This window comes from Salvelinus fontinalis, chromosome 2 (genome assembly GCF_029448725.1).
Source record: "Salvelinus fontinalis isolate EN_2023a chromosome 2, ASM2944872v1, whole genome shotgun sequence".
Taxonomy (NCBI): Eukaryota; Metazoa; Chordata; class Actinopteri; order Salmoniformes; family Salmonidae; genus Salvelinus; species Salvelinus fontinalis.
This window is the reverse complement of record NC_074666.1, coordinates 74,844,900-74,856,875: the sequence shown is the minus strand read 5'-3', so window position 1 is coordinate 74,856,875 and position 11,976 is coordinate 74,844,900. Positions and strand designations below refer to the sequence as shown.

The 11,976-nt window shown below is 43.1% G+C and overlaps 3 non-coding genes and 1 pseudogene across 3 annotated transcripts; 3 read left to right on the top strand and 1 right to left on the bottom strand.

Annotated features, from left to right (window-relative positions):
* Positions 1-37: 37 nt before the first annotated feature.
* Positions 38-11,586, bottom strand: LOC129867367 (fas-binding factor 1 homolog; annotated as a pseudogene).
* On the top strand, positions 734-805 carry LOC129833811 (small nucleolar RNA R38). Its single transcript, XR_008756112.1, has one exon. It is a non-coding gene; the product is annotated as a small nucleolar RNA R38 (small nucleolar RNA).
* On the top strand, positions 1,294-1,365 carry LOC129833809 (small nucleolar RNA R38). The gene has a single exon (XR_008756111.1). It is a non-coding gene; the product is annotated as a small nucleolar RNA R38 (small nucleolar RNA).
* Positions 1,530-1,602, top strand: LOC129833816 (small nucleolar RNA SNORD49). The gene has a single exon (XR_008756116.1). It is a non-coding gene; the product is annotated as a small nucleolar RNA SNORD49 (small nucleolar RNA).
* Positions 11,587-11,976: the final 390 nt, after the last annotated feature.

Sequence of the window (11,976 nt, the reverse complement as noted above, 5' to 3'; positions counted from 1 at the left end):
AAATGTATAAATACCTACCATGAGCACAATTTCAATCTTTCGAACGTACATAGTGCAGAGAATATGTGGCCGGTAGAATTTTTTGGGGGGGTAACTATCTGCATCAACTCATAGCGAAATGCTACAAAGACACTACGAACTCCAGTGTCGACCAGCCACCATGAGTGTAAATTGTAAGTTACAACTGTTAGCCATGTGCAGAAGTAGCTAGTTCGCTAACTGCTAGCCACATGGCAAGCTAACGTTAGCTAACTTTCTAACCAAAGGTCTAGGCCTGGCCTGTTTAAATAACATTCTAGAACCCTGGCGTTTCTGTAGATCAGGTTCGAACATAAGTTGCCAGATTTTTCCTATCACTTCACGGGTTTTAGTTAGTGTTGGTTTAGTTTAGTAATCACGGTGGTGCAGGTCGCCTGAGGTGTGGGAACGTGGTTTGCGTCAATATTTGTGGCGGATTTATGATTAATTTACTAGCGCGGAAACATTGTTTCCACTGTAGATGGTATCTTATTGCATGTGGTTAGCTATGTATCAGTCTGATCTTTGTCTGCACCTTTCAGAGCCGTTTGAATGGACTCCCATCTTAACTCACGTGGATGGACGTCAGAAGTCCTATGGGCTGTGTACACGCAAGCGGTAAAACAATCTCCATGATTACGTTTGACCAGTTTTAAATTGGGCAGTTTGATGAGTCAGATTTGAGCAGGTCTGAAGTGTCTACCAAACTTAATTAATAAGCCTGTGATGAAACAAGTTATCCCTGTCTGAACAACAGTGTTGACTTACAGAAACCCCTGAGGCTTGATGTAAGACTATATGATTTAAATGGGTACGTTTTGGCAGTCAGTTGAGTGAATGTATTGTGTGGCGTAGTTTCTCAAGGTTATATGTAGCCATGTTGCATAGCAAGATCATCAATAGAAGTCGTGCAGTAATGGACTAATTAATACCCTTTCTTGTAGTTGTGGCCTCAGAGGGTGAAGGGACAGTTACTTGGTAAGTACTTAACTAGGACCTCTATGGTCTCTTGTGACTCAAATGGAGACATTGATTAGTTTTACTTTGCACTGAAGATGCTCTGAGAAATGCACAGCCCTGAATGTGGAAGAATGCTTTTGATTGTTGTGGTAATGTGAACCAAACATGGTAATTTCTTTACAGGTCTGCTAACCTGGGTCTGATCCATAAATATTCCAATGATGTTACTCCCGTGTGAGCAGGTACCCACTACTTGGACATTAAGTGATGGTCAGATTGCTAAGTAATGGTGTTAAATCTGTGGAGGGTGTAGTAACAAGTCTGTGATGAAACAAGTTATCCCTGTCTGAACAACAGTGTTGACTTATATAAACCCCTGAGACTTGATGGGAGATTAATATTGTGGCATAATGATATATTAAAGTATTACCATGATGAACATGTATTAACATTTCAAATGTTTATAGTGCCGGAGGGTCAAGAGGACAGATTGGTAAGTGCTCAGCAAGGTTTTAGGTTTACTTTACAGTGGATATAATGGTGGCTGTGGTTTCAGAGATGAAATTGCTGCATAGGAAGTGCCGTCTGATGCGATAACTGACGCTGGATAAAGCTGCTCTGAGAAATTCACAGCCCTGAATGTCACCGTGCTTTTGGCAATTGTAGCATTGAACCAAATTAACGTAATTTCTCTACAGGTCTGCCAACCTGGATGTGAACCCCTGAAAATACAGCAAGTAATGCCATTGGAATCAGATCAGGTAACTACTACATGAACTGAATTAGTCTTATGGCTGATAATGAAATGGTATGAGTAATGGTGGTGCAGATGTGAAGCGGGTAACAAGCCTGTGATGAAACACGTTATCCCTGTCTGAACAGCAGTGTCGACTTATAGAAACCCCTGAGGCTTGATGGGAGATCCATATGTACTACCTTCTGGTTTTATAAGATAACAGTTGACTGCTGGAGCCCTTCCTTGGCTTACTAGATGTTTTTCATTTTAGGTAATGGGGTCAAAGACGTGCCAAGGACAGGACTCAACTGAAATTCACCAAAGGAATGATCAGTGCCTGACTAAAAGAAACTAGCTAATGCAAACATTAGAAAATGTCAAGTTTAATGGCGTACTAAAACCAGAAAGTCACAGGGCTCTAAGCCCCACAGTTAATTGGTGTGAAAGGCTGAATTGTAAGGTGCTTGAGTGTCCAGGAAGAACTGCTCGTCCTGCAGAAAGTCACGATCCTAAGAAGATAAACAAGTACATTTATCTACAATAAAGATTTGAAACTAATCTGCTTGTTCCATCTTTACTAGAACATCTAGGGTAATTTTCAATGCCGACTTCTGTTGTAAACTGCTTTGGCCCTCTGAAATTGGCTGAAACTGTCCAACTTTAAACTGATTGTAAGCACTCGATTTGGTTAGTAATGCATTAGTTACCTTCTCTGCTGTGTGCCTGAGCAGGGCCAATCTGGCCTGGAGCTCTGTAGAATCCGGACTAGAGAACGGGTGAGGGCTGGAGAATAGCCTTGTAGGCCATCTGAGGTACTGCCAATGCTGGTCTAAAGTATTTCAAATTATTGTAAAATATGCTGTTATGTTAATTCAGCAAAAAATATTTGTTTTGTAAAAGGTTCAGCCCACCTGTGAATATAGGGGCCATAGATTGAGGGAAAGAAGTGTTTGGGAGGCTATGCCTGTCTCCATTTCTCTACGCTGCTCAGTCATCTTCAGTCTCCTGCAGAATGGGGCAATGGTTAGTTGATATACACTAACATTTCCATGAGTCTGGATATGATTTGTACACAATTCAAAGGCGCTATAGGAGGACTGGCTGGACTGGAACCATTCCAACCATAATGTGCTGTTCCTGATGTGTACCAGCAGAGGCTGGTGGGAGATTGGCTGGTATACCCCCCCCCCACACACTTATTGACCTGATGAAGGTGCTGCTCCTGCTGTCTCAGTCTCTCCATCTGGGAGTGGTTGCTCCTCAGCCTCCACATGTCTGGACTCCTGTAGGGCCTTGTCACACATTTTTCTGACGCCAGCTGCAAATACCGAAGCAGGGCGCCCAGTCACAACATTGTGCTACCTCCACTCTATCGCATACGACAACCAATGATTTATATACATTACTGTCAACCCAATAGCTAGCTAATAGTGATGTTGTGGTCCAGACCTTGCTGAAGGCCTTTACCTCCTGGACACATGTCTTCAGCTGCAGGCCTGTACCACTCAGCCTCTCCTTTCCCCTGTCCAGTTCCTCCTGTCTCCAGAGCCTCCCTCTCCTGTGCTACAGCCGCCTCATGCTGCTTTAGCTCCCCAGCTCCTGGTGATTACAGAAGAAAGCTTGTTTCAAAGCTCTGCAAATCTCAATTGCTTGATCAAGTGAGAAATGTAATGACGATTGGGTTAAGTGAACTCCATTGCCTGAACATGGTAACGCTGGCATTTTGCATGTGACAATGCTAGACATACAACCCTCTTGTCCTATCCTAGCCCTTAGTCTGCAGTACTTGTGCCATGCTGATGGCGTCCCCCTCCAGCCTCTGCTTCTCCTGGGTGTGGAACTGGGTCCATTCAGCCGCCAGCTTCCTTCTCTCCTCTGCACAGCTCCCTTCTCTCCTCTGCACAGCTCCTCCAAGGCACTCTAGACATTGAGGGGAGTAGGGGTCTTTTAAGTCAGGGTTTCCCAACCCTGGTCCTCCAGTACCCCATCTCATTCAGGGCTTGATGATTAGTTGAATCAGGTGTACTGGAGGACCAGGGTTGGGGAACACTTGAGTAGGGATCTGGCAGACATCTTTAACCACTTCTCCCTCAAGCTCCTCTCTTCTCGTCCAGGCCTCTCTGAGATGAGTTGGCCTTAGCCTACTCTGCATTCACTCTCCAGCGCTCCTACAACACAATAATCACTATTTAACATTCTGGAGAAATGGAAGGAAAAGCGAACCATTTATGCAAATTAAGACGACCTCTCTGAATATAATATTGCGACCCTTTGACTTGGCTGTGCAAGTACATCTATATTGGTGGCACTGGTGCGAGCTGCACATTCTACCTGGTCACCTCGATCGAAAAACAAAAAATTGGGGGTGGATAAAACCATGAATCTTTTCAACACCGAAGTGCATTATCCTCATAATAAATGTCTGCTGTGTGCCACTGTACCTGCCTGTTTCAATGGGGCCGGATGCTGTAATGAGCGAGCCTCCTGCATTTGCGGGTAAAATAACTTTGGAAGCAAGCTAGTTATCCATGTAAAATGGAGGGGTCTCCACTTTCTGTAGGTATAATACACATTTCTTAACGATTATTATTGAGCTCAAAGTGCACTGTTTTACACAGGATCTGGTATGGCTGTGAAATTGCGCATCGGCCAATATTTTTTTGGGGGGGACGTTAGTTACTGTTAAATGAATGCATGGTTCTAGCAATAGGTGTTTATTTACATCTAGCTAATGTGTTTTGGGTTTACATTTCCTCGGGTGGTGAATTAGGCCTACATAATATTGGCACACAAAGATGAAGGGACATTCATGTCTATTCTGGATCTCTATTTTGATTTGTGATCCAAAAAATCATGACAATCACTGGATTAGGCTGCATATAAAACATTATTAGAATCATACATTCCTGCTTGGACATGTAACTTATTGAATAACATCTGTTACACTTAATCAAATGCGCAGAATACAACAGGTGTACAGTCGTGGTCAAAAGTTTGCCTCAGTTTGTATGATGGCAATTTGCATATACCCCAGAACGTTATGAAAAGTGATTCGATTAATTGCAAAGTCCCCTTTTGCCTTGAAAATGAACTGAATCACCAAAAAACATTTCCACTGCATTTCAGCCCTGTCACAAAAGGACTAGCTGACATGTCAGGGATTCTCTCGTTAACACGGGTGTGAGTGTTGATGAGGACAAGGCTGGAGATCACTCTGTCATGCTGATTGAGTTCGAATAACAGACTGGAAGCTTCAAAAGGAGGGTGATGCTTAGAATCATTGTTCTTCCTGTCAACCATAGTTACCTGCAAGGAAACACGTGCTGTCATCATTGCTTTGCACAAAAAGGGCTTCACAGGAAAGGATATTGCTGCCAGTAAGATTGCACCTAAATCAACCATTTATCGGACCATCGAGTGGTTCAATTGTTGTGAAGGCTTCAGGGCGCCCAAGAAAGTCCAGCAAGCACCAGGACCGTCTCCTAAAGTTGATTCAGCTGTGGGATCGGAGAACCACCAGTACAGAGCTTGCTCAGGAATGGCAGCAGGCAGGTGTGAATGCATCTGCACGCACAGTGAAGCGAAGACTTTTGGAGGATGGCCTGGTGTCAAGAAGGGCAGCAAAGATGCCATTTATCTCCAGACAAAAACATAAGGGACAGACTGATATTCTGCAAAAGGTACAGGGATTGGACTGCTGAAAAGTAATTTTCGCTGATGAATCCCCTTTCTGATTGTTTGGGGCATCTGGAAAAAAGCTTGTCTGGAGAAGACACGGTCAGCGCTACCATCAGTCCTGTGTCATGTCAACAGTAAAGCATCCTGAGACCATGTGTGGGGTTGCTTCTCAGCCAAGGGAGTGGGCTCACTCACAATTTTGCCTAAGAACACAGCCATGAATAAAGAATGGTACCAACACATCCTTTGAGAGCAACTTCTCCCAACCATCCAGGAACAGTTTGGTGATGAACAATGCCCTTTCCAGCATGATGGAGCACCTTGCCATAAGGAAAAAGTGATAACTAAGTGGCTTGGGGAACAAAACATCGATATTTTGGGTCCATGGCCAGGAAACCCCCCCTTTGCTTAATCCCATTGAGAACTTGTGGTCACTCCTCAATAGGTGGGTGGACAAACAAAAACCCACAAGTTCTGACAAACTCCAAGCATTGATTATGCAAGAATGGGCTGCCATCAGTCAGGATGTGGCCCAGAAGTTAATTGACAGCATGCCAGGGTGGATTGCAGAGGTCTTGAAAAAGAACAATGCAAATATTGACTCTTTGCATCAACTTCATGTAATTGTCAATAAAAGCCTTTGACACTTATGGAATACTGAAGTATAATTACAAGCATTTCATAGTAACATCTGACAAAAATATCTAAAGACACTGAAGCAGCAAACTTCGCGAAAATTAATATTTGTGTCACTCAACTTTTGGGTATGTAAAGAAAACAGTAAAAAGACAGGTTATAAAAGTAGCGAGGCTACATACAGACACCGGTTTGTCAGGCTGATTGAGGTAGTATGTACATATGGTTAAAGTGACTATGCATATATGAAGAGAGTAGCAGTAGTGTAAAAGAGGGGTTGGTGGGTGGGACACAATGCAGATAGCCCGGTTAGCCAATGTGCAGGAGCATTGGTTGGCCAGCCAAATTGAGGTAGTATGCACAGTTAGTGACTGCATATATGATAAAGCATTGTGAATGATTTTATAAGATGGTGCCTCAAATTTATTCTATTGTGACGCTGCCGATTTTTATTTATTTATATATTTTTAAATTTTTTAGGGGCGTGGTGCCACCAACTGAAAACGTTAGTCTGGAGCCCTGTGTTGACACACAAGACCTCAAATGAAGTCACTCAAGACACGTTTTCCTTTACAATCCCATTTTTCCCCCAGAGTGGCATGGCAACATTTTTATTTTACCTTTATTTATACAAGTAAGTCAATTAAGAATCGTATTTACAATGACAACCTGTCATAGAAGCATAGTCATCAAAGACCTAACCTCTGACTCCTGACCTCCTCTAGTTGCCTCTGCTGCTCAGCCAGCTGGGTGTCCATCTTGGCGATGACTTCATTGAGCCTTGTTCTCTCCTCTGCCATGCCCCTCTGCTGCTGGCCCAGACGGTCCTGCATCACTGAAACGAGTAGACAAGCTGACTTTCACATAATGTCATGACATTCTCACTGACTGAAGGGAAAATAAATAGAAACTACTGTATTATGATAATCATTGTTATCTTTTCATAAAACTGAGTAGTGGTATGATACCTCGGAGCTGTTCGTCTCTCTGCCGTGCCCCCTGCTCCAGCCCCTGGGCTGTGTTCTCATGGGTGCTCTCCACCCGAGATGAAAAGTCCCCCAGCCTGTGGGAGAAATGCTCCATCTGCTCAATCACCACTGTCAGGGATCTACAACACCAATACACAGAATGAGAGAGGCTATATGATGTCAACTTGTAGTAAGTTACGAGTTTGGTTACATGTAGCATGTCCTCTGTATAATTCTTATGCAAAGGTCGGAGATTAAGCAGAGTATGGTTAAAAATTAGTATTGAGTAGAAATGCATGTGTGACCTGGTTTGTGATGTGGCACTGGTCACAGCGTCAATCTCCTCATCCTTCAATCTCTTCAGCCTCTGGACCTGATCCTCGTGGTCTTTCTTTATCTCCAAAATAGACTTCCTAGAGGAAGGAAATATAAAGATAACATACATTCTTTTATCCACAAGCAGTGCAAATAGCTGAGCTTTAGGGAGAAAATACAGGCATGGCCACAATCTTGTTCTCTAATGTGGTATCTTGCAGCCCCCCTACCTCTGTAGGTCTCTGAGTCGCTCCACCTCTCGGTCTCTGTCCTGCTGTGTTTGGGCCAGTCTGCGCTGGTGCTGTGCCTGCAGCTTCATACGCTCCTGTTCATCTATACGTGTGACGGTGGCTAGGCGCTCTGCTAGGTCCTCGCATTCCTGTCGTGCTTCTCGCTGTGCCGTGAAATCGTCAAGCAGCGTCACACGAGCCCTGGTGGAAGCACACACACTCTTTTGGGTAAAGAGGTAGTTATTCAGTCTGTGGTGGTGGCAGGACCTCTATAGGTCTCCGAGCTCCTGTCATACCTGTGTGTGTTCTCCATAAGCTCAGTGTCCTGCTTGTGTCTCTGCTGAACACTCTCCAGCAACATCTGGTTCATCATCCTGCGAGAGCCCCAGCCAGTCTGCAGCAGGCCGGGGGAAGGTAGGCGTGAGCGTGGTGGGGGTGATGGGTTTGGCTTTCTTCTCAGGAGAAGAGGCACTGTTGTCCTCAGTGGAGAATCTGAAAAGGAGTGGCTAATCTTAGATGTTGGCCATTTCTTTTGACATACACTCTGGTCCAATAGCTTACATAAATAATCTTCAGGAACTCCGATTATATCTAACTATGATGGACTTTTTATTGACACAACTAAGCATTGATCCAGGCCTTGACCAAAACAAACTGAGGAGGGCTTCTGCTAGAGCTCTGACTTACCTGACCGACTGTCTGCGTGAGTGGCGTCCCTCAGGTATAGTGACCAGTGTAGGTTGATAGGAACCAAAAGTCAGGTCTTCTTCTAGGAAGAGGTCTGACAAAGGGAAACATCAACTAATTTCATTCATTCAAGAATACCATATCACACTTTAAATACAAAAACATGGAGTGTTAGCTACCTTTATTAGTGGGGGTCTCCTGATGATGCTTCTGCTTTTCCTGCTGCTGTGGACGGTCCTTCCTCTCCCCTGTAGAGGGCGCTCCAGAAGGCGAGGGGACGTCCCACGCCCCAGAATCTCATCTAGCCTGGTGCGTGCTCTTTGAGGGAGCTCACTGCTGCTAGAGACAGTCAGCGCAGAGGAACAGGGAGGGTGCATTTCAAATGAACTTTTTGTTGGGTTTATCATAGTCCATAGTCCGTTTTGTGATAGCCTTGGTTGGAACTTATGATGTTGACTGAGGCATTTGAGACCCTACCTCTCGTTCTTTGGTATGAGAACGGTCTCAATCTTCTTAGTGCTCTCTTTGGGACTCTCCCCAAACACCAATGCATCCATTAGGTCATCCTCGTCATCATCAAACGTAAGCTCGTCCTGCTTCTTTGGAACTGGAGCTGGTGAGGCTACAGGAGAAATATATGCATTTGATACATTCTGGCTCTCTTCTTTTGGGTATGTTACAATGTATAAATTCACAAATAAAACACACAAAAAAGTTCACCAACCTGTTTCTTTTTTCTTTATGATAGGGGAGTCTGGGGGCAGCACTGGAGGAGCTTTTTTGGTGATTTTTGGCTCATTTTTGTCTTCTATGGGTAGATCATCTAACAGGTCAGCCAAAGGGTCATCAAAGTCTATAGACAACAGATATGATACCAGAGCTGGGGATTCTGTTTCGATATTAATATGCTTTATGGTGTGTTAAGAACTCTACACGTAGGGCCACTCTAATGGATTTTACAGTTGACCTGATATTTTTTGGTCTATACATGGGTCCAACTGTTAGCTTTGGTACCTTTTGTGTCAGTTGTTGGGGCAAGATCATCATCATCTAAAGCAATAGGGAGAAATAATGTACAATTATGTATATTTGCATTGTATTAATACTAATTTGGTGGCACGGGTCATTGATAACCAATGGTGTAGCCAGACTAGCCAAAGACCCAGACAGGATAGTCAGCTCACCAGTGAAACTGAACCTCTGGTAGCCACGTGCTGTCGATGCAGGAGCAGAACTTGGCTTCTTCTCCTCAATGTGTAGCTCATCTGAGATTCCTCCTCCTTTTAACTTGTTTCCTGATTTAGGAGGATTTTTCGTAGGTCCTCCAATGCCGGAGCCTTTACTCTGAGCTGGGGCTGAACTGGGCTTTTTCTTTGATCCAAAGAGATCAGCGTCCATATCATCTATGTCCTATGTAAGGATAGAACAGACACAGCTGGGGTTCACACATAAAGCCTGGAGTCTTACTCCCTGGGGATTTGTCATTAGAACAAGGCATTTTTACCTTCATGCTCTCCAGTAAGGCTGTGGGATCAGCCTCAGAAACATCAGAGCCCTGGATTGGAAGTGAATATAAAATATGTATATGAAGGAAAACATAGTCAACTGCCTCCCTGCCATACTTAATGTATGACCTGCCAACTCACCTCATCATTTTCAGCTTCCTCAGCCAGTTTGCTGAAGAAGTCGTCGCCTAATAGTGAGCTGGAGAACCGAAACGCATATAATTAGCAAGCAGACCGACAGTATCCTGTCTAAATGGTCAAGAAAGAAAGAGTTGAGACTACTCTCTGATATGGCAGTACATTTTTTCAGTCCCAGTTAACTCACCGTTTCCACTGCGTCATGGTAGAGGAGGTCCTAGTCTGCCTGCTTTACGGGCCGGAGCTTTGGCCTTCACTGGGAAATCTGTACAAATAAAGAGGAACACTTTACCATCACTACACAGTGTGTACTTACAGTATATTATACTAATGATTTGTCATTTTGAATGGTCATAGATCTGTTGATGGTATGTGATTACATCCCTATATCTCCCAACAGGTCTCCTAACATGTCATCAATTGAACCTGTAGTACAAAAACATCATATTGAATGAATCTGTGAGCTCCATTCAAGTTGTATTGTGCAGGATTTAAATAGGTAAATAACAACATCAGAGGGACTTACTCTTCTGCCCTTTCTTCTGTTTAGCCTGTATCGATTAGGAACACATGGGATAGGGGGTAGGTTTAATTTGTGGAACTTTCCAACAGGAATCTGTTCCAAAAACTTCGTAAAGTACACGATTGCCAAACAACGCATACAAAGTAGCACGATAAATTCACCTTGCTAACTAGCTTTCGAATAGGCATCAACTCACCACATAGCTTATTCTTAATGTTTGTCCATAGGCTACCAGAGTGAGGACAGACATTTTGCGGAATAAACGTAGTGAGTGAAAATCTTAATGAAATAGCCCACTCCCTACCGGGTATCTTATTCGGCCGCTGTACAACTTTGTATGCGTTGTTTGTTGGCAACCTTGTTATTTACGAAGTTTCTGGAACAGATTCCTGTTGGAACGTTCCATAAATTATAAACACCCAGGTTAGGGGTTTTAAAACAAATTTCACTGCAGTCAATGGGGGACTGGCACTTTAATAGTTATAAACCGTAAGCTTTAACTAGAAACTATCTTGTTGTGAGGAATTGGCTAACGTTAGCTCTCAACAACCTATACTGAGCACTATTACAGCTTAAGAGGGTTGATCTTGCAGAATGACCAAGAATGTATTAGGAGACCTTTGATAAATTACTCTTATCTTGATTTAGATAGTATACGATACTTACCATGATGTTTCACTGAATTAGCTAACGTTAGCTAGCTAGCTAAAGTAAAGCGTCAAGGTGACTTGGTAACCACAGCGAAGGGAAATCCCAACAAGTCTGCAAATTTGATTTGGCTAGACGACTAAAAGCTACTGTCTGTAGCTATTTCACAAACTTAGCTAGTATATTTGGTCACTGGCTACCTTTTAAGCATTTAGAAACAACAGACAAATATTGCTGAGTGTGGACTCAGCTCGGTGTTGTAACGTTAACACCAGCACGAGCTACATTCAAATGACATGGAAAGGCAGTTGTCTCATCATGAATGCATTAACTGTGTAGCTAACGTTAGCTAGAAAATCAAAACGTACTCCCTCTGATTGACCAGGTTGAATGACTGAATACTAACTTAAATATTTCGAGTAAATCTAACCATCCCTCAATTTAAGTTAATAAAATACCAATCCATATGCTTTTATCCGTGTGTTTTACCCGCATGTTCCTCTGTTGTAGTATTTTCAACGTACACTCCCTGTTTACCAGTGAATTATTGGTAAACATTCTGTTTGGTCACCACCAGGTGGCGTTTCAGTTTACAACATTTCAAGATATCAGTTATTATTGTGCAGAATAGCAGAATATAGAATAACAAATATTGCTTTTATCTAGCTAACTACTTTTTGTTTAATTGCAGGTCAGTATTGGTGTACATAAGCGAAGTAACTGATTATATAACAACATTGTTAATGGGTCTACATAGCTAATCATTCAGTCAGTGGTGGTGATGGACTGTATCAACTATACCCAACAAAATCTCAGTGGCACGAACAGATGAATTAAAGGAAAACTCCACCCAAAAACTATCTTTTGGTATTTGTTTCTTTAGTCCATTGTTGATTCAGTCCCAAAATGTTTTGCATGTCAGCAATCAAGTTTT